Source organism: Manis javanica, chromosome 15, assembly GCF_040802235.1.
Source record: "Manis javanica isolate MJ-LG chromosome 15, MJ_LKY, whole genome shotgun sequence".
Taxonomy (NCBI): Eukaryota; Metazoa; Chordata; class Mammalia; order Pholidota; family Manidae; genus Manis; species Manis javanica.
This window is the reverse complement of record NC_133170.1, coordinates 11,855,359-11,877,859: the sequence shown is the minus strand read 5'-3', so window position 1 is coordinate 11,877,859 and position 22,501 is coordinate 11,855,359. Positions and strand designations below refer to the sequence as shown.

General features: G+C 37.2%; 1 protein-coding gene across 16 annotated transcripts in view; it reads right to left on the bottom strand.

Annotated features, from left to right (window-relative positions):
* The window catches only part of SOX5 (SRY-box transcription factor 5), a 938,132-nt gene that overhangs the window by 546,631 nt on the left and 369,000 nt on the right, over positions 1-22,501 (bottom strand). The window contains exon 1 of one of the 16 annotated variants that reach the window (XM_073222271.1): positions 1,917-18,408. The exons of the other annotated variants lie outside the window; for them this stretch is intronic. The gene's annotated coding sequence lies outside the window, so the exon portion shown is untranslated. Of the gene's footprint in view, positions 1-1,916; positions 18,409-22,501 lie in introns of those variants that run through there. 16 annotated transcript variants of the gene reach the window in all.

Genomic DNA, 22,501 nt, shown 5'->3' with positions numbered 1-22,501 from the left:
CCATTAGGAAACCTCTGTTTGAGGTGTATTCCTAACTCATGACCTGTCTTCCTCACCTGCATTTCTCTTTGCCACTCCTACTTTCAAAAGCCTGTTCCTTTTCCCCTTTATTCCTTTTCCTCCAGAATAGTGTGAGATTAAAAAACATTTATTCAGCCACTTAGCAAACGGTTACTAAGCACCTATGAAATCTGTAGCAATATAACCAAGTCAAGCATGACCTACTGTCAGACTTCCCAATCACTGCAGCGTATCTCTTTGCCCCGTTTTCCTAACTTCCTTTGACCATGATCTCTTGAGTTGTAATAAAAAGAAAACTTGGAGAACATTAAGAATCACCACTATGTTGGTCTAATACTTGCGCTGAGGTAAAAATAATATATACTTTCAAAACATATACTCTAAGCTCCCCCATTCTTCCTTTAGCATGTAAACAAACTGAAATCAGTTTCATCTTAGACACATAAAACCAAAAAGAAAAAGAAATGAACATTCTCTGGGCATCCATCATTTTACCTGCAAAGAGAGACAGGTCTAGAACTTGATTTCTTTTTTGACAGTCCCTCGCTCTCTTCTCTTCTCACACCATTTTGGTTTCTGCATCATTTTTCCACCAAGGCTGCTGGTAATAAGCGTCTCATGAAGCTGAGTTGCACTTTCAGCTCCACATTTTGCTAGATGTCTCAGTAGTACGTCAACCACTGCAGCCACTTCCTTACACACTCTCTTCCCTGGGCTTCCAGAATACTCCACTCCACTGGTGCTCTCCCATCTCCCAGGCTTCTCTGAACCTTTTTCCTCCTCAGCCTAAATGCTTTAACACATACTCAGAGTTGGATTCCAGGTCTTCTTTTGATTCACTGCATGATCATATCCATTCCCATATCTTATATTCCCACCTTTGTGTCAATGCCTTCAAAATTGGTATCTCCTTCTGTATCCTCGGAACATGCTCCGAAGTCCATTTACTCACATGTCTACTCAATGTCTCCATTGGCCTTTCAGAAAATGCACAATGAAATGCACTCAAAACTGGGCTCATTCATTTGGGTGCTCTTTCCAGCCTTCCTTATCTCAGTAGGGGCACCACAAAACACCCCACCACTTGACAGAAAAACAGGGAAATCATCCTTACTAGTCTTCTCACCATACCCCGCTATACACTTCCTAAAGAACAGCCATGCCCTGCAGTCTACATGACTTAGTAAGTTTTGAATCGGACATTTCTGTGCATCTCCACAGCCTCCATGCCAGTCAGCTTACTAGCATCTTTTGTTTGAACTGATGAAGTATGCTACAAAAACATTGTTTTTAATGCCAATCTGACCCTACCATTCTCTAGTTAAAATAAGTGCTTTGGTTTCTTGCTGCCAAAATCCTACACCTGCGTACAGGATCCTTCATAAGGTTGCAGGATGTGGCTGCTCACCTTGTCATTCAGCACCCTCTGTCCCCCTTGCTGTCCGGCTTGCAGCAGAATGTCTCTCTGGGTCACTGCCCACAATGGGTTGACCCACCTCACCACCCACCTTCACACAGACTGATCCCTGTGTGGAACCCTCTCCTTTCCTCACACCCTTCACTGAACTGTATCCTGCTCTGAGTCTAATCTTACACAGCTTCTCAGGGATGCCTCCCTTGAAGTTCAACAAACCCGTTTTACGGTTAGGTGCTTATATTAAGTATTATATGATTGGTGTATCTTACAAAAGGCTTTAATGGGAGATTGCACATTATCAATAAATATAATACATTCAAATGAAGACCAAATATCATAAGTTGGTTTCTGGTTTAGCTCAGTCCCTTTCCAATGCCATCAATTCACGGCTGTGGCACTTCTAAATTTCTGTGTTCTTAGATTTATTTCTCAGGAACGTGGAAGCAGAGATTGAGCAAATGTCTAAGCTTCTCCATACCTGCTATCATTCCTGCTGCCACAGCAAGTGTGGAAATGAAATCAGAAACCCCATCTTCATGCTCCATCCTTGGTGAGGCATTTAAATTCTTGAGTCTCCGTAGTGACCCCCACCCCTGCAATGAGACAAAAAACCCCACTATCTTGTGGAAGAGTATGATATATGCCCCCAGCCCACCTCCAACACCCTAGCCTCTAACTTTAGCAGTTTGAGCCCCAAACCAAACACATAGATGGTGTGTTACAGGCAATACCATCCTGAAGTTTCATCAGTTTCTTTGGTTTTTATCAGTTGTTCCCTGTAGCCCTCAGCTGAACCCTCTGTCCCCATAGCATGTTGCTATTTTCCTGAGGGAAATATGATCCATTCTGTAGACAATTAGTACAATCTCCTGGGATTTGGTGAAAAAAAATGTTCTATTAAAGATCATCTTTACCCTTTGGATCACACCTTTTTCTCCTGTAAGCAACCAGCCAGCCTTGGCTAACTTCTCTGGAAAGTTCTGGGTTTTTTTGGCCCTCCTCTTGATGAACTAACTTCCTTTCTCTTTTTAGCAGTGCCTGCTGCTACTGAGGGTTTATTGTTATTTTTATTTTCGTATAGAGGAATATTTTAAATTAGTTATCAGACAGATGATTTTTAATGAGAGTATTAAATTCATTGTTAGTCATTTGATAAGTATTTCCTGTGTGAAAATTCTGTGCCAACCAATGGGCTAAATACTAGCCATACACTGAGAAGGACCCTTTACTCTTCTCTCATGAAGCTGACAGCCTACTGGGGGAGATGGACAATCTGCCAGTAAACACAATGACAAAAGTCTCTAATTATTGTAAGCATGGGAAAGGAGCAAATATGGTGAAAAGCAAGAGAAAATAAGGGTAGGCAACTATTTCAATAGGGCAACAAGGGAGAACTCTCTAAACCTGGCATTTTAGCAAGGGCCCGAACGAAAAGCCAAAGTCAGACATGGTGGGCGGGTGTGGGGAGGGGCAGTTCTACACAGCAGGAATAGTGTCTGCAAAGGCCCTGCTTTGAGAGCATTTTTTGACATGTTCCCCATACTGGATGGTAGTGTGATTCGAGAGGTTAGTGGCACAATTTGAAGTTACAATGCAAGGAGAAACCATATCCTGCAGGGTCTATTGGCTAAGGCAAAGAATTTGGACTTAATTCCAGTTATAATGAGAAATCTACTGGACAGCTTTAAACAAGGGAATAACATGATATGATTATAATATGGGCTGACTTACATTTTAAAGGGGTCACTTGGCTGTTGCATAGAGAAGAGATTTGTGTAAAGGGGAGAGACAGTAAGCAGAATGCCCCGCTGAGACACATTGCTGGAGTCCAGAAGAAAAATGGCAAAACAGGAAGGTGACAATGAGAAAGAGAAGTGGACAGTTTCATATCTTCTTCAAGATATAATTTGCAAATAGAAACACTGGGATTTGTTAATAGACCTAAACACAATTATGTGTATTTATAAGAATAGCTGACTATTATTAATCTATACAATCAGTCATGACTTAACATCACATTGTAATTATAATGTGTATAATCAGTTGGATGGATGATACAATTTAAAGCAGAGAATAACTTAAAGAAAATATTGAAAATATATCCATAATGTAGATTAAAGGAATGTTAAACACCTTTTCAGTTGAATAAGCCTTTTATAGTTATTAGCGACATGTTAAGAGCTTTAGTCTTTACCTGTTGAAAACAAAGCTCAGTAGAACAGGGATATTACTTTTGTCATGACTAATGTATCTTTTAGTAATTTTTTAAGGGATGCTGTGGACTGTATTAGCTTTACATTTCATTGGCTCAGCATGCTATCCCACTCCTCATCTGATAAAAACACCTTCTTTTTTGTTAATAAAAGTTTGCCTCGAAACAAACTTGCGATGTCAGAGTACACATGGCCCATGCCTAGCTTAGTACCTGATTTACTGGCCACAGAAAAATTATACAGGAGTGGGTACATATTCACATCAGGATTTCCCTGTATTTTTTAAATTGCACATAGAGGGTGGCTCTCCCTTCCTTGATGGAGAATGGGAGCTGTCAGTATGGAGAACACCTGAGTAAACCTGAGTCCTAGTAACATACCAGAGCAGAATCAACTAGAAGACAATGGAAGAGCAGAGTTAAAAAAAAAAGGTTCTAAAATCAAACCAGTTTACGTGAGTCTGGGTTGAACTTACTTTATTACAACTGAAAGAGTCATAACTTACATTAAAAAGAGATAAATTTGTTTATTTCATTTTAGTGTAGAATTCTATGTACTTATTTTCATGTGATTATAAAATGCCCATGGTAAAAATTCTAACAAATTAGTATGTGTATATGTGTGTGCATGCATATGTGCGCATGTGTATTTAAGATTGCATATGAATAGCACATATCTAGAAGGATATTCAAGAAACTCTTTATAGTCCTTGCTTCTTGGAGCAGCAAGAAAACAAAGGGATAGGAGTGGTCGAGAGAACTATGGGATATGTAGAAATACAACAGAGAATAGAAAAGGAAGATCTGAAATAACATAGTTGAAAGCAGTGGTGTGAAAAAATATATTGCTGATACATTCAGATGCTTCAATAAAGTGATTACATTAGGTTATTATTGAAGAAAACTATACATCTAGTGTGGACAATGCATTGGAAGTCTTTAGCTCCACGAGGAAGGTGCATATTGGGTGAGAACACGAAAGGCTAAGAACAATCTGCTTATCTGAATAAGAGAGGGAACATGGTAGGAAATCCTCTTCTATAGAGTCTCATAAGTTTGAATCAGCTCCAATCTGCTGGATGTTGGGATTCAAAATTGTTAACTTATCCATATGTGTTATTTCATTTCAATTAATGAAGTTTAGTCAGGAATGGTCTGTTGGGAAGGGCAGCAAAGAAAGAGAAAAGTATATTTTTCTAGACTGACTGTGAAAATGGGGGTGACGGAGAAGAGAAAATGAGGAAATGAGCCCCAGCACCCTACCTAGATCCTCAAGGAGAGCAGAAATGAGGCAGGGGCTGTAGTTACCCTCAGAATTCACAGCAACGCTAACTAATGCTGTCTCTTCCTCCCCTCTTGCTGGTTCCTTCTATGTGGACATTCTTCCCCTACACATTCTCCATGGGTAACCTGCTCAGCTCCTCGTTTTCTTCAACTAACATCTAGACCTCAAAGACAACATGTGTGTGTGTGTGTGTGAACTCATTTCATCCCAAATGCCAACTCCCTATTTTCACCTAGTGCTCTCTCTCTAGGTGACCCAAGCCACTAACATCAAATACATTCACAAGGGACTCATTATTCTCCATCCCTTAAAACTATACCCCTTCTGATTCCCAGTGAAAGCATCACCATTCATCCAATTATCCAAACTAGGAATCTCCAAATTGCCTTAAAAACGTTAGCATTCAAGATTCAACTCCAGTAATATTGACTCTGAAAATTTTTATCAACTTTCTCAGCACTAGTAACCTTTCTGGCTCCATATTTCATATTTTTTTAATGGCTTCATTATAGCATTTATAACAGTGTATTTGTGTGGTTTTATTTGCATGACATTCTTTGACATCAGACTGGGAGTTTCTAGAAGGCAGGAGCTGTATCTAAGGCATTTTTCAAACCCCAGAATCTACGACTGTATTTGTTAAATAAGTAAAAGCTCAATTATTGTTCACTGTTACACCACTTCATTCCATTTCACAAAGAATAACCCATTCTATATTGAAATGCATTCCTAAACTAACATTTTTATGCATGCATTAGCTTTACATATATTTATAATCTCACTGTAAGAACATGCAGATGAAAACATACAAGAGAAGTGAATATCAGGTGGATGATTTTAGATCTGCAGCTGCTATTATTTATACTTTAAGAATTATGAACTATGTGAGTAATGGCATGTAGTATAAATTCATGTGATTGCCATGTGTAGGATATGTGAGAGAAAGAGAGGGGGAGAGAGTGGTACACATCTGTGTTATTAAAACTGTGTCTAAGTTTAAAACAAGTATTTTCAGACTTCACAGGATCATTGGGTATAAATCTACTACCTCCAACATTTATATCCAGAACTAGTCTTGGCATATTTTTCTTTTTTTTTCTCTCTCATGTCAGAGGCTAATTCAGATTCTAAAGGACTCAGGGAACATGACCACATCTTTGTTACCATTTTGTTAATAATTTAAAGAAGACTGTTTGCTCTACCATTCAGTCAAGTTCCCATTCCTGGCTTTCTTCAACGTGCAATGCTAACTAAAGAGTAAAAAAAAAAAAATGTGAATTCAGTTATATTCAACAAACCTGTATAGATCACATGTGTACCAAAGCATTCCACGACGGGCCGGGATACAGAAAGAATAGATTCAAACAACATCCATTCTCAAGTAGCTTTGAATTAAGCAAAGTTAAAAGTTCAGAATAAAATTTTTTCAACTTTCTAATCTTATCATGTGTATCTGGTCTGCAATCCAATAAGCAATCCTTCACAGGGCAAAATTTTCCAACAAAGAATGTCTTACTAACACTTCTGAGAAAGAATTATGTGAATTATTTTTAAAATCTTTTGTTTGTCTTCCACGTCCTGTTCTGGAAGTTAGTACCAGAATAGTGAGTGTCCATCAGGGCTCATGTGACATGTAAAATAAGGAGAAGACAAGGGGGTCTCTTCAGGTTAAGTTACTCAGGAGGAAGAGACATCAGGAATATCTATATAATTGGGCTAGAATTTTAAGAAGCAGCCCTAAGAAGAAATTATTCTTTTTATATAGATTTTGCAATGATTACAGCAGTAAGTTTAGTTAACATCATCACCACAGTTACAATTTCTTTTTCCCCTTGGGATAAAAACTTTCAAGATTTGCTCTCTTAGCAACTTCCAAATATACAATGTATACTCAAATATACAGAATACTCATGGATATAATAAATTATATAAGAAGTTACTCTTACAGAGACCATTTAAAAGGCCCTCACACATAAACACTGACTCAAAATATTTTAATTCTAGTTTTTAAAAATCAAACAAGCAAAACCAACAATGATCATTATAATCACAGCCAAATGTGATGGGAAAAGTTACAGAGTTCACACACTAAATTTTAAGTTTAAAAACAGGATAAGATGCTTTAAAGAAGAGGACAGGAAGAATGGAACAGAAAGGCTGTTGCATTACACAAATACTGCATTTCTCTGGAACACAGGTCCATGCCCAGAGAAGACCGCCCACAGGATTTTAAATCTGCCACATCAGCAGACCAGGATCCCGGTCGGTGAAAAATAAAATCAACTTGGCCTTGTGATCCTGGGAGACAAGATGGTATACCAGTATACTACCCGATTCTACAGATTGTAGTAGTTCTCTAATATTTTCCATACTGAAATAAAATTTAAAATAGAAAAGACTGGTCGGCATACTGGCTTCCTGCTCTGCTTTGCTAAGAAGGAAAATCCAGTGCAGAAAGGCAGAAAGTTACTGGTGGGATTCTGGGTCTTGCTACTGTGAGAAAGTAGATCACTCAGGAAGCCTCACTCCCCGGAGAAAAGGTCATGGGCACAGCTTTAAAAAGTCACGAAGAAAAGTCCAGAGTCGTTTCCTTTCATCCAGGGTAATTGTTTTATGAACTATGCTTACTGGCCCGGGCGCCTTACCTAGATGTCAAAATCATCTGGAACATCCTCTACATTTATGAAAGATAAAGGAGAGAGGACTGCGGTGCGGTGTGAAATCTGCCTTAGAAGCAACAACTTCCCCTTTTAAGAGCAGCATCAATTAAACCCAGGGGAGGTGGGTACAGTTTACTAGTTAATTAGTCCAGGGATGAGGTTCTTTCATGTGTAATTCAGAACAGGAACACCTGGTGGGCGGCTCTTCAAAGCACAAGGGCGGGGGGCAGGGAAGCCAAACAATGCCAGAGAGGTCACAACAGAAAGCAACAGCCCGGGAACAAAACTGTTTCTCTCTGACCTTCACCCTGCTGTAAATAAAATGAGATTCCTGAGGGTCCCTCCCGCATTGGTCCGGGGAGAACAAACGGCTTCTGGCCCACTCGGGGAGTTCTAAAAAGACATGGTGTTAACTAATTGTTTTATAACCCAATTAAAAAGAAAACAGAGAGCCAGAGAAATGCAAATAGGGATATAATGATTATAATCACATTCTGATATATAGCACACACCAAAAATATTGACATGCCTCTCTCTGCTGGGTGACCAGGGCTGCCCAGGTAACATTCAACAAAATTAGGAAGGAAAGCTTCTACTTTAGCACAAATTACTGGGTTCTATTGAATCAGAAATGGAGCAGTTTGCTAATGGAACCCCTCTCCTTGTGAATTCTAAAACGGTGAGGTCACTTAAAAAAAATTGTTGCTTCTAAACATTCTGGTTGTAGACAGGTTGATAAATGCAGGTGAAGAAACATTAATGCTTAAATTGAGCCAAATAATGTATGATTTCAGCTGTGGTATCCATTTAAAGAAAAAATAATAAATTTTTAGGGGTTTTATTAGTGGGTTCATTCAGAAGGAATGAGGGAAAGTATCCGGGAATGGATGGAATCTGGTACCTTTTAAAATCCACCACCATGAGAAATTCTACAACAGAGAGCACGGTGGCTGAAGAGATCATGAAAAAGCCTGCCATAGAGAGTTTTAACCTAATTTCAAAGATTGCAGGTTCAGAAGAAAATGGCTTAACAATTTCTCTCACTGATTATACTTACTTCAGCTCTAGGAAATACTTTAATAAAAACAGTCTCATACTCTCTTCTGTGTGTATGTATATGTGTGTGGTAAATGTCTGTTTACACCACTCTCACACAAATGCCTAACACAACCAGAGCTTGTGATCCACTAAACCAAAGGTATTTCAGAGACAGGGAGGTAGACAAGAAAGTGAGGAAACTATGAAAAGTGTTCTTAGCACATCTCTCCAGTTCTGTCATATTAAGAATGAACAGTGAAGACAGAGATGGAGAGGTGAGTAAAAGCACAGAACTATCTGATGGTGCAAGGAAAAGAAAGTCCCTCAAAGAGAAAGCAAAATTAAGTGCAGACAGTTAACTTGAGACTTACGTGTGTGCATGAAGATTCACTTTTAAACTACTGAACACAGGAAGTCTCCCAACAATTAAAAATTACTAGTTTCAGGTTCTAGCTACTTGAGTAATAACCCAGAAAAAACGAAAGTATTCCTCTGTATTTTTTTTTTAATTCACTCATTTATTTGTCAGATTCAAAATCTACCCTGGACAGAAAAAAATGAAGATCAGCTCAGACTGAAAAGACCACAAAGCAGACTTACCACGAGTTAAGGGGAAAACCGAACACTGAAAACAGAAAACAATTTCTTCCAAGGTCATCCAACACTTGCAAAATGCCGTAACGACCTTCTCATTTTTTGTATCACCCCAGGCCCAATTTGCTATTTTCATTTCTTATCAGGACCACCCAATTGCTGCTACACCACTCTGATCTAACCTGTGACAGCATTCGATCCCTAGTTAATTCCCACTTCTAATCCCTTAGAATGTCCCTCAGAGTCCTTCAGTGAGAACCCAACCTCTGAATTTGCTGCCCACCAGATCTTGTCAAGGGAATTCCATTGGTCTTTGGAATTCTCTCCCTCACTTCCAGTCAATAAATCTGATTTTGTCAGATTACAGGCTTGTTCCAGGTGGTTTTTGCCTGGTGCGGCTTGCACACATTAGTAAATAGTCATTGAATATCCACTCAGTGGGATGCACTTGTGTTCTAGGGAAGATAAATGAAAATTAGTAGTAGTCCTTGATTTCCCGAGGTCCTACTATCGTGGAGAGGTAAGACAAATATATAAACATAAATAAGTTCTACATATACTAATAACAACAGGACAGGTTTACCCAAAGTACTCTGGATGTTCAGGGGTCATACGATGGCTGTCAGGACAGGATCTGGGGTGCTTGGCAGGAAAGCAGCATTTGGCCTAAACCTTATAAGAGATGCTACGAAGCCAGGGGGTAGGCAGACCGGGCAGAAAGGCAAGCAAAAAACCAGACGCAGAGCCTGGGAAGACCAGGGTGTTCAGGGAATGGTGAGCTACTTCAGTCAGAACACAAGTGCGCCCTTGACATTGCTGAGAAATAGGCCTGAAATCTAAGGCTAACCTGAATGTATTTTATTTGGTAGATGATATGGAACCTCTCAAGTTTCTGAACAAGGGAACCAACGGTTCCATCAGAGGTGGAGCTAAACTGTTATGAGAGACTGGAAAGGATTAAGGAAAAAGTTAATCATTCTAGACACTCGTTAAAATAGTAAGCCAGACTAGATGCAGGGGGGACTATGACCCCAGGACTAGACACTACAAAGCTACAATGGCGTTTTGCAGTAGGGGAGAGAAAGTGGGCTCAACTCTGAACACAAAAGGAAAAGTGGAAATTTATAGCCAGGAGCGGTGTGGGGTAAGTGGATGGAAAATCGCTAAGAGGAAACATCAGGGCCAAGGAGAGACTTCTGGGCAAACCAATCTAACGGGATTCTAGCTGAAGGCAGGCCAGGAGGATCAGACATCACCCAGGGGTTGGCAGAAGATGAAGAAGACGTCAGGTATCAAGGGTGATCAGATAGGTAGGAAGGGGGGACTCCGGCTAAACTGACGTAGCAAGATCTTGCTAAAACTGGACAACTCAGAGGTGAACATGAAAGCTCAACATCAGGGCCCAGTTGCAAAGAGTTCAGAGGGGCTGATGAGCGTCTAGTCAAGGACGGACTGTGAGAAGAGAGAAGGCTACTTTAAATAGTCCGCATGAGAGTGAACTAGGCTTGGAGGTGAAATGGTGAAAACAGGAATGGAAAGCAAAGATGCATCTAAGAGAGGCACCAAAGGCGAAGTATCAGCCAGTGGTGACCCATAGGACACGCAAAGCAAGAGGAATTGGGAGGACCAAGGGGTAGGGCCTGGGTAACCCTGAGGCTTGCAGAGCCCCTGAAGGACGTGGCGGAAAGTGCATGGAGCAGAACCGTCGGTTTACATTCCATCACGATCCATCCACAGTGGTCTCAGCTCCTATTTATCTATCTGTCCTATTTTAATCGCTATCCTGGACAGGGAGGGAGCAACATTCTTCAACTAAAGGGAAGTGAATGCCTTGTGGTGAAATGTGGGTTTAAGTACTACTTTCAGTCATTCTGAGCTATGTGAACTTGGCAGTTACTTAACGTCTCTAACTGTAAACATCTTCCTCTGTGCAAAGAGGATTATAATCGCGACTGCCTCAGGGGGATGGGGTGATGACTACACTAAAGGAGTGAGGGATTCCCAGTGCTTGGCCCAGGATGCTAGTGCTTAAAGTTGGATTCAGCCCCTGAGGGGCTGCAGGGGAGGGGAAGGCCGTTTTGATTGGTCAGGGGTTCTTCCTGGCCCTCTACTACCCAAAAGTGATGAGTTTCCATACCTATTAAAAAGAAAAGTGCAGCTTTAACATCAAATTCCCATTTTGGAAAGGGACCCTTGCTTTTGTTTCTCAAGTTCTTTTTGTTTTTAAATGTGGATGTTACCTGATGTATTCAGACTGGACTGAGAGCCTTGAATTTGTTATTCTACCTCAAATAGATGAGAGTTTTAATAAGTCTATTTTACTATAAATCTTTTTAGATCTGCTCTCATTTAAAATCTTGTCCTGTACTTCAACAATATCATTCACTCCTGAATGGGCTAATACATGTCTGGAACTGTAAAGTTTCTGGGCTTTTAAGAACAGATAAGAATGAAGTGTATTGTTAACATTTCAAAAGGATTTTTTAGTTTCCAAAATTTGGCTTCTTTTTATGGGGTTGTAATACATAGGAAAAGAGTTAATTTACTAAATAAACACTATAAATAAGCACAGTTACTGACAATTATAGGTGGCACATGTGGTCTAATAATCTGAAATAACATATCTACGCTGGGCACCTTCTCTGGGGAGAGTGGACGCTACCTTGCGGTGAGGAAGGGCAGTAACAGTGGAGGGGGTGGAAAGGAGTCCCATCTCAGTCTCTCTGGAGTTGTGGAACTGTTCTACAGTTTTCTAACATTAATCTTGACAAACTATCATGCATAAGTTTCCAACTTACAAACATTGTATTTTTCTTTATCTTACCTCCCAATTAGTGGGATTGCATGAGAGCTTACTTTCAAGAATCAGTGAAATAAACTGTGTAAAGTCCAAAGTTATCTTTGTTCAGGATCGTTACGCTGCTTGTGTCACTTAACTCATTGAGATCAAACCTAGTACCAATTACTGAGATGCAGCATCTCTTGGATTAGAGGTGTCCACTATTGGGCAGTTTGAGATGGAAAAATGCCAGTAGCTAGTAGAACTTTCAAGGATCGTGCAATTACCTGGTCAAAAGCTTGGCAGGACTATAGCCTTAATATGCAGAAGGCATCATAGTATTTCAGAAGCCACTAGTGGATAGAACTCTGCTTTACATCTCATTCTTAAATATAAACTTTGAGCAAAATGTTACCACTTCAAACAATGTCAGAGTAAGTTTCAGTACAACAACTGAGAGAGCAGACATACCACTTGTTTATCCGTGTGTTCTGGAACAGAAGCACCAAAGCAAAAAAAAGAAATGTGCTTGCTTTTGACAATTGAATTTTTCTCATGTTCATCTGCTAACACTTTCTTACATTGTAAGTTTGCATTTATTTTGCAAGGACTATATTGATCCTACACACAGAGATGACACCACTCCCCTCCAGGCTGGCCTGTCAATCAGCGTACCATCTCTTCACATACAACATGTTCCATATTTTCTTTGCTAACATAGCCAGTGGTGTTTTGGTTTAGTTGTGCGTTAAATTAATCTTACATTTTCATGAACACTTAAACATCAAATTTAAAGATTAGGGGATAGCAGGCATTCATTACAGAAGCGTTTGTGTCATGGGGAGAGAGGCAGGGTGAGGAAACATGATTGCCAGACAGGTAAGAAAACACACATTTTCATTTTAAACATATTTAGTCTTTAAAATCCAGGTGTAAAATTCTGCTCTTACATAATGACCTTCTGTTTGGCGTACATGCAGGTGAAAGAACAGAGAATAATAGATACATTTAAGAAACAAAAATTTGTCACATCAGTTTCAACTAGGTACATCTACAAGATAATCAAGGAGATGTGCACCACATTTAAGAAATTACTGTAGGATGTTCCAGCTATTGCAACTGTGTGGGTCCCAGGCAACATAATAGATTACACCTCGACTCCTTAAAGAGCACCCTGATAATATGCAAGGCTAAAATGTCAGAAGCTATTAGAAACTCTCAGATGCACAATATATCTCCATCCCTGAGTTTTCCCCTTACACTGCGGAACACCAGACAACAGGCATGCAAACTGCTCAGCTGCAACTGTTCCAAGTCGAATAATTACAACTTGTCAGAAAGAATTAATTTTCCCATTTCTCATAAAGATGTGTAAAAATTACCATGTTATTATACACTGACACTCTCTGGAGGCAGACACAAAATTTAATTTTGAATTCTTTCCGCATATTAAATTAAATCCATAAATAAGAGTTTAGGCATTCACTCGGAAGCATATGTTCATTGGGAGCGAAAGCCAACACGAGCCCGGCTGTAATGGCTGTTGTAATGTTTTAATAGCTCGCTTCTTCTAAGCACCAATAAATTTACATGATCATAACAGTCGTGGGCATACAAGAAGCCCATTACTGTCTGGGCACAGGCAGCAGCGTTAACAGGATGGAAAAATGGAAAAAAGAAAAAAACTCTTAAATAAAATTAGGCAACTGCACTTGTCAGCTGCTCCATGATTGAATTTTTAATATTGTGGTCAATTGGTCAAAACAAATAATGGGATAAAATATTTTAATGCATTTAGAACCTGTTTCTGTGGTTAGCCCACAAAACAGCTTTTTGTTTGTTGGTTTTTCAAAAAAGGGACCGTTTCATTCTCGCTGTTTCCAATGATTTTATATTTAAAGACACATACTGTCATTTTTAACCTCTGAGAGGACATTTGCTCTCTGTGCACCTATACTTAGAACTAGAGCATTTCAAATGCAGCTCAAAGGGTGATTCATTTTAGCCAATGGGATCTCGCTTTAGGAAAAGTGTACAGGGCTAAGAAGTGAGCTCTACGGCAAGTGGTGAGGGTCATGCAACCGTGTGACCTGCCTACCCTCTCCCTGAACCAGAGCATGCTTTCCTCTGGGGACACAAATGAATACATGTCCCATAATTAGAATCCAAAGTAAAAAGAGAACAATTCAGCCTGAAGACCATTATTGAGGGGGTATAAATTCCATTTGTTAGGATTTGTTTTCTGAATAAACAGTTCACTTCTTAACATCTATGAGCAAATTCACCTTGGTTGTGAAAATAAAATACAGAAAAATCTTATACTATTATTTACATCACTTAGGTGTTTTTCAAGGACAAAGAGTCCAAAGTAATGGATGTCCTTATAGTGTAGGTCAGTGTTGGCTGGTTGGCATTTCTGGTCCTAATGATACAGATGCTGTCACTGAAGGGGGGCCATGAGAGTGGGGGAGTGGAGAGCATGTTAGTACAGAATTTAAGAGGGAGAGATGTTAAAAAAAAAAGTTTTGTTAGGAAAGGATATGTGAATGGGCCAAGGCTTTTTCAGTAAAGGCGTGATGAGTGACGCATGACCCTAGGGAAGAGAGTATTAAGGATGTAAATGAAAAAAAAAAAAAAAGAAGAAAACATGTTTGGAAAAATGGCATGTGGATTTGACCACATTCACCTTCACAGATAAAGATTATGGTTGCAAAGATAATGCTTACCCCTATGGTTAATTGAGAAATTAATGCCATTAAAATATTTGTTTTATAGCTCCATTTTGAATCATGAGATGTTTTATACATATTCAGGTTATCATAAAAGTCAGTGGTTTGGGAGTTCTCTATTTGGGATGAAAGACCAAACCTAGTAACTTGCACCACAAAGAAAGATAATAAACCCTTCCCCTTTAAAAAGAAAGGACCTTAGAATCTTTTCAACAATGTATGTGCTCTCCTAAATAGTCTATAATTCATTGTTATCACTTAGTAGACAGACTAATTGTGCTAGTCTTCCAAAGTATGTACAGATGCAACCAAAATCTCTCTTAAGGTTGCTTACCACCAGCTAAAATCAGCTTCAAATTTTAAATTTAATTCATAGAAAAGCTGATCTCAATAAATATCCTAATGTTTATTACAAGTAGTACATAACTGTATTTCTATCAAATCATACAGAGTTTTAAAAGACAGTGTAATAAAAAGAAACTAATCCTCAAAAGCTTCAGAGGAAAGGATAGAGCATATACATTAGGTATTTCTGGATCAGAAGTAGAAGAACAAACATAAAAACCATTAGAACATTCTGGAAAACAGAGACATCTTCTCAAACTTAGTATAACTGACTCTGAAACCTTTCTGCAAACCTCTCTCATCACTGTTAAAAAACAAGATAAATATGGAGTGTTTTAAACCTCCTTTTAAATTATTCTTCTCCTACATGATTTAATTCAGGTTGCTATTAAAATGGTTTACCAGGTGAAACATATTTATATCCAAAGTGTTGCAAAGTACTATTAAATGAAGGAAAATCTGTCAGCAAGAAGTTTTAAGGGACAAAATGGTTGTGGACTGTACTTGGGTAATGGAAAATGGTAGATACACTGAAAGGGAATTAGAAGGTTTTCACAGCTAAGCATATGTACAGGTGATAAAAAGAGCACAGGTTTATTAATAATGTTACCTTTGGTATGGAGAAAGATTTGCACAAAGGATACTAGATTAAACCATCTCCTTTGCCCAGTAGGGTCACTTGTATTTTAAATGGTTCAAAAAATTCTTCAGGAGCCAAATGACTTTATGCCCATTTCAGAAAGGACACTCATCCCAAAGGACAAATACCTTCTCTGACACTAGTTAATCAGAACATGCACAAATGAAACAAATTTTATAAAACCTATTTGAATAACAGAGTATTTCTTTCTCAAATACTATAAACTGGTCTGCTTGATTATTTATTATTTATATGACTATATCAATGTGCCATATGCCCAAAATTCTAGGAACAATGTAAACAGGTGGTAATGAAAATGTGGGTTATTAGGGTCTGAAATCTGATAAAAGGCAAGTTGGTATAGTTTTCAGAAGGCTGGGGGATGTAATTACCCAAACTGTTGAATTAATCACTGGTTGAATCATGTTTCTATTTAGGTGTGGTGCACTTTGTGAATGGAAATAAATTCTTAATTATAGAATGAGGTAAGCATTTAAAGTCTGCTAGAGATTTCTTTATAGTAAAGTATCTGGAACCAAATTAACCAGTCTTCATATTTTCCCCTTCCATGTGCATCTCTTTGAATCAAACTTTTGAGAAATAAATAAAATTTCTCCATGTTCTACTGTTTCCCACTTTGAAAAAGGAACTATGGCTATCAACAGAGCCAGGTTTTTCTGGAGCAGAAATGCATGAAATTCCCAACGAGGGGCTCCCTGACACAGTGCAGAGAGAGTCCACTAGGAGGAGGTGGGATCTGTAGGACTTCTCCTCTTTTCTCCAAATTCTTTGTCCACCCCATCTCTTGGGATTGGATACCTGTTACACTGACCTTCCAAAATATGGATGGGAAATTTAGGTTATTGGTTTCTATACACATAAAGTGCCATGCCTCTAAAAAGGTATAAAATTTGGATTAATCGTAAATCTGTCCTACACTATGTTCAAAGAAGATTTGTTGCTAGTAGTATCAATAATGGTGTGTACAAATATCATCTTTTCTATTTCCCTTTTCCTCTCTATAACAGGAAATTGGTAGAGTGGGTTTTGATAAGGATATACTCTCTAATCTTTCACAAACCTATTGTTAGATTCTCATCTACATTTGCTTTTTCTATCCATGTACCTATTTCTTATTTTTCTTAAAACATATACTATTGAGACAAGATGGAGTAACAGGGACTGGATTTACAATTCTACCAGAAACAACAAAATTAATGGACAAACTTTGTGAAACAATGTTTTTTAATATATTGGACATCTGGCAACAGAGGGCACTAATCCCTGAGAATAAGGGATATCAAGCATTCAGCATAATACTGTTCAGTACTTGTGTGAGGAAACTGCCTAAAGCTGGGGAGAGAACCAGCCCCGAAATTAGAGGAAACAGTAACTAGGCTTCACACAGGCCAAATAAAGCACAAGGCCTATTCCACCAGCCGCATTAGAAAGACTCAGAATTCACAGAGCTATGTTACAGTGCTCCAAAGCACCTTGCTTTAGTAGTAGGCAAAAATTGGCCCTAGAGAAAATGCTAGTTTGGTCCCACCTAATAAATCAGAAAAGAACACCCAAAAGGATTGCTCTGTTACCACTGAATCACAGAAAAGAGCTCAAGAATATTTACAGGAATACAGAAATAAATACCCAGCACTCATGAATATTTACAGGAATACAGAAATAAATACCCCAAATCCAAAATTTGGCATTTGATAGAAACATTAGCAGGTAGGTAAGAAGCAGGAAAATGGGACCCACAATTAGAAAAAAAAAGCAGTCACCCAAAATTGAACCCAAATTAATATAGACGTTCGAATTAGCAGAAATGTTACCTAACAATTTTCACAGTTATTTAACTGTATTCCACATGTTCAAAAATCTAGGGCAGAGATGGAAAATATTAAGACATGGAAAATACAAAAAGGACTCAAGCCTAACTTTTAGATATGAACACTACAAGACACAGAAATATACAATATCTTAAATAAAACATAGAAAAAAAAGACTCAAAAAAAATAAAATACAGAGAATCAGTGAGTTGTTGGGCAACTCCAGGAACTTCACATTTTGATATATGGGCAGATGGAGTAACAGAAGCTAAGGAGGGAAAAACAATATTTGAAGAAATAATGGCAGAAAAATTTTCAAGTTTGAAATATAAAATACAAAATATAAATATAAAAGTCAAAAGAATTTGTCACTAGTACATCTATAGCACAGAAATTTTAAAGTCAGTCCTAAAATAAGTCCTTCAAGCAGAAGGTAATGAATGATACCAGATGAAAACATGGATCTACAAAATGGAATGAAGAACATGGGAAATGGTAACTTAAATGTATAAATTATACTGTTTTCTTATTTATGTAAATCACTTTAAAAGATAATTGCCTAAAAATTAATAATTATGGAGTGTTGAGCTTATAACATATGTAGAAACAAAGTATATGACTGAAAAAGCACAAATCCTATGGAAGGAGAATTGGAAATATAATACTCTAAAGTTCTCATAACATATAGGAAATTGTATGACATCCTTAAAGGTAGACTATGATAAGCTGAAGATGTATAGACTATATAGCTTTTTCAAGGTTATATCTATTTTTTGCAGTATAACTGACATATAATATTTTATTGCTTTCAGGTATACAACATAGAGATTTGACAATTATGTACATTAAAATGCTCACCATAATAAGTGTAATAATCATCTGTCACCATACAAAAGTATTACAATATTACTGATATATTCTTTATACTATAATTTTCAGCCCTATGACTTATTTATTATTGGAAGATTTTATTTCCCTATTCTCTTAAGATTATAAATCTTAAAGGAATCCTATAACAACAAAACACAGTCATATCTTATATGTCAGAGGAAATAAAATGGAATTATAAGATATTTTTAAGTATACCTCAATTAAAAATTAAAGTCATTAAATTGTAAATTATTTTTGAAAGGCAAAAAGGGAGAAAGAAGCAAAAAATAAATAGAACAAACAGATTTAAACCTAAACTTATCAAAAATAACATTAAATGTAAATGGTCTAAATTGCCCAACTAAAAGAGACTGTTAAGATAAATACTTAACTGCACTGTGGCCTACAAGAAATACCACTTTAAATTAATGACATAGTCATGTTAATAAGAAATGGGTACAAAAAGATGCACCATAAGCCAATGGAGCTGTTTTAATAGTTTTAATATCAGAAAAAGTAGATTTCAGAAGAAAGAGTATTATCTGTAATGAAGAAGATTGTTTCATAATAATAAAGGTTTGAGAGTTTTCCTTTTTTCTCTGGGACTGGATTTACAATTCCACCAGAAACAACAAAATTAATGGACAAACTTTGTGAAACAATGTTTTTTAATATATTGGACATCCGGCAACAGACGGCACTAATCCCTGAGAACAAGGAAACACATGAATGAGTTCTGTGATTGCCCCAAGTTACCCTCTTGAGAAAGTTTACAGGGTACAGTTCAAGAAAAAGAAGATCAGGCAGGGCTGGCCGACTCCCTGAGGTGAGGAGACAGAGCTGAATCCGGAAAGAAAAGGCAGCTGGGAGTCACAGGACAGCCACGGAAAACATGTAGCAATCCTACACATTTGGGAACCATGCCCCTAAATACATGAAGTAAAAATTGACAAAACTGCAGGAAAGAACAGACAAATCCGTAATTGTAGTCATAGATTTCTATAGCCTTGCCTCAAGAATTGATAGAAAGTCATAGATTTCAGTAGCCTTGCCTCAAGAATTGATAGAAAGTAGACAGAAAATCACTAGGATAGAAGATTTGAGCTATCACCTCACACCTGTTGGAATGGCTAATATCAAAAAGACATTGGCGAGGATGTACAGAAAAGGGAACCCTCATACACAATTGGTGGGAAAACAAATTGGTACAGTCACTATGGAAAAGAGTATGGAGATTTCTCAAAAAACTAAAAACGGAATTACCATATGGCCCTGCAATCCTGAATTAACCTGAAAAAACCAAAATCACTAATTTGAAATGATATATGCACACCTATGTTTATCACAGCATTATTTACAATAGTGAAGATATGGAAGCAACCTAAGTGTCCATCAACAGAGGAATGGATAAAGAAGATGTGGAACATATATAACAATGGAATATTACTCAGCCACAAAAATATACTGAAATCTTGACATTTATGATAACTGGATGGACCTAGGGGTGTATATTAACTTAAAGAAGACAAAGAAAAGTAGCATATGATTTCAGTTATGTGTGGAATCTAAAAACAAAACAAAACAGAAATAGACTCATAAACACAAAGAACAGACTAGTGGCTGCCCTAGGGGAGGGGGATGAGTGAAATAGGTGAAGGGGATAAAGAAGCCCAAATGTTCAAGTATAAAATAAATTCGTTACAGGAATGAAAGCACAGCACAGGAAATATAGTCAGCCATGTTGTAGTATCTTTGTATGTTGACAGAAGGCAACCATACATCATGGCATTTAGTAATGTATAAAACTGTTGAATCACTGTGCTATTGTCTGAAATCAATATAAAATGATACATCAACTATAAAGAAAATTTGAAGAACATTATCAACCATTGTGATCTAATTGACATTTACAGAACACTCTACCCAACAATGGAGTACATGTGCTTCCAAATCTACATGGAACTTTTTGTAAAGAGAGCCCAAATTCAGTCCATAAAACAAGTCTCAGTAAATTTTAAATGATTAAGCCATATATAGTTATGTTCTCTGACCACAATGGAATTAAACTAGAAATCGATGACTTTATATCTGGAATATCCCCAAATATTTGGAGATACTTCGAAGTAACCTCCGGGCCAAAGGCAACTAAACAGCAAATGAGAATGTATTTCAAACTGAGTGAGATGAAAACATAGCCTATCAAAATTTGTGACATTCTACTAAAACAATACTTTAAAGAAAATGCATACCTTTAAATGCCTATGTTAGAAAAAAGGAAAACTCTCAAACCAGTGGCCTCAGTTCCCACCTTAAGAACCTAAACAAAAAGAGTAAACAAAACCCAAAGTGAGCAAAAGATGGGAAGTTGTGAAGGTCAGAGTGAATTCAATGAACAAAAAAAAAATCAATAAAGAAAATGAATGAGACCAAAATCTGCTTTTTCAAGAAGACCAATAAAATTGATAAATCTCTAGCCAGACTGCTAAGAAAAAGAAGAGAGAAATAAGAAACACAATTTATTATTATGAGGAATAAGAGAACTGACATCCCTAGAGATTCTTCTGATGTTAAAATGATAACAAGAAAAAGTTATGATCAACTTTATACCAAGACACTTGGCAATTTGCATAAAATGGACATAGTCATTAAAGATAGAAACCATCAATGCTCACTCAAGAGTAAACAAATAACACAAATAGCCTTGTATCTATCTACAATGAAATTGTAGTAAAAACAAAAAACTTTCCCATACAGAAAAATCTAGGTCCAGATTGCTTCATTGGTAAGTTATGCCAAACATCTAATGAATAAACAAGTTTTGCAAACTCTTCCACTAAGTTCCAACAGAAGGAGTACTTTTTAAGTCATCCTATGAGGCCAGCATGCTGAGATACTAAATCAGAAAAAGAAATACAAGAAAAATACAGACCAGTATCACTCATGAACATGGATACAAATATTCTTTTTTTTAAAATTAAAGTATCATTGATACACCATCTTACAAAGGTTTTACATGAACAATATTGTGATTGCAACATTCACCCATATTATCAAGTCCTCACACCCCCACTGCAGTCACTGTCTATCAGTAAGATGCTATTGAGTCATTATTTGTCTTCTCTGTGCTGTACTGCCTTTCCCATGACCTACCTATGTTGTGACTGCAAATTGTAGGTATAAATATTCTTAACAAATTGTTAGCCAAGTGGAATTTATATAAAGCTTATATAAAAATTTGAATATTGGTCAATGTAATATATAATACTAACAAACTAAAAAGAAAGATTATGTGATAATATCAATAGGTGTAGAAAAAACATTTATATAATCCAATGTCTATTCTTTATGAAAATTCTCCATGCATTAGGAGTAGGAAGGAGTCATTTCAACATGATAAAAAACAACTACAAAAAAATTATAAGTAGCATAATACTCATACTTAAATATGAAAGAATGAATGCTACCTCCTAAAATAAGAAACAAAGCAAGGTGTCCACTATCAAAATTTCTATTCAACCTTGTAGTAGAGATTGTATGTGGGTGCAGAAAGGCAATACAATGCAGCTAGATATGAAAGAAATCAGTAAAACTATCTTTACCAAAGACATTATAATTGTCCATACAGAAAATCTGACTGAATTTACAATAAAACTACTAGAACTAATGAGTTAAGAGGGTTGTAGAATATAAGTGCAATACACAAAAATCAATTGTATTCTACACAGCAAAAAGGAAAACTCAGAATTTTAATGTTAAAATACAATGTCATTTACAATAGCCTCAAAATGATAAAATGGGGATTATGTGAAAAAAATGTGCAGAACTTATACACTGAATATTATAAATAATTGTTAAGATAAATGAAAGAACACCTACATAATTGGAGAGATATACTTTGTTCATTGATCAGAAGACTTAATGGTGTTAAAACATTAATTCTCCTCAAATCATTGTATAGGTTACAGTGACTCTAACATAATCCCAATCAAAATCCTAGAAGGATTTTGTAGAAATGGACAAATTCTCCTAAAATTTATATGAAATGCTAAGGCCCTGGAATAGCCATAAAATTCTGATGAAAA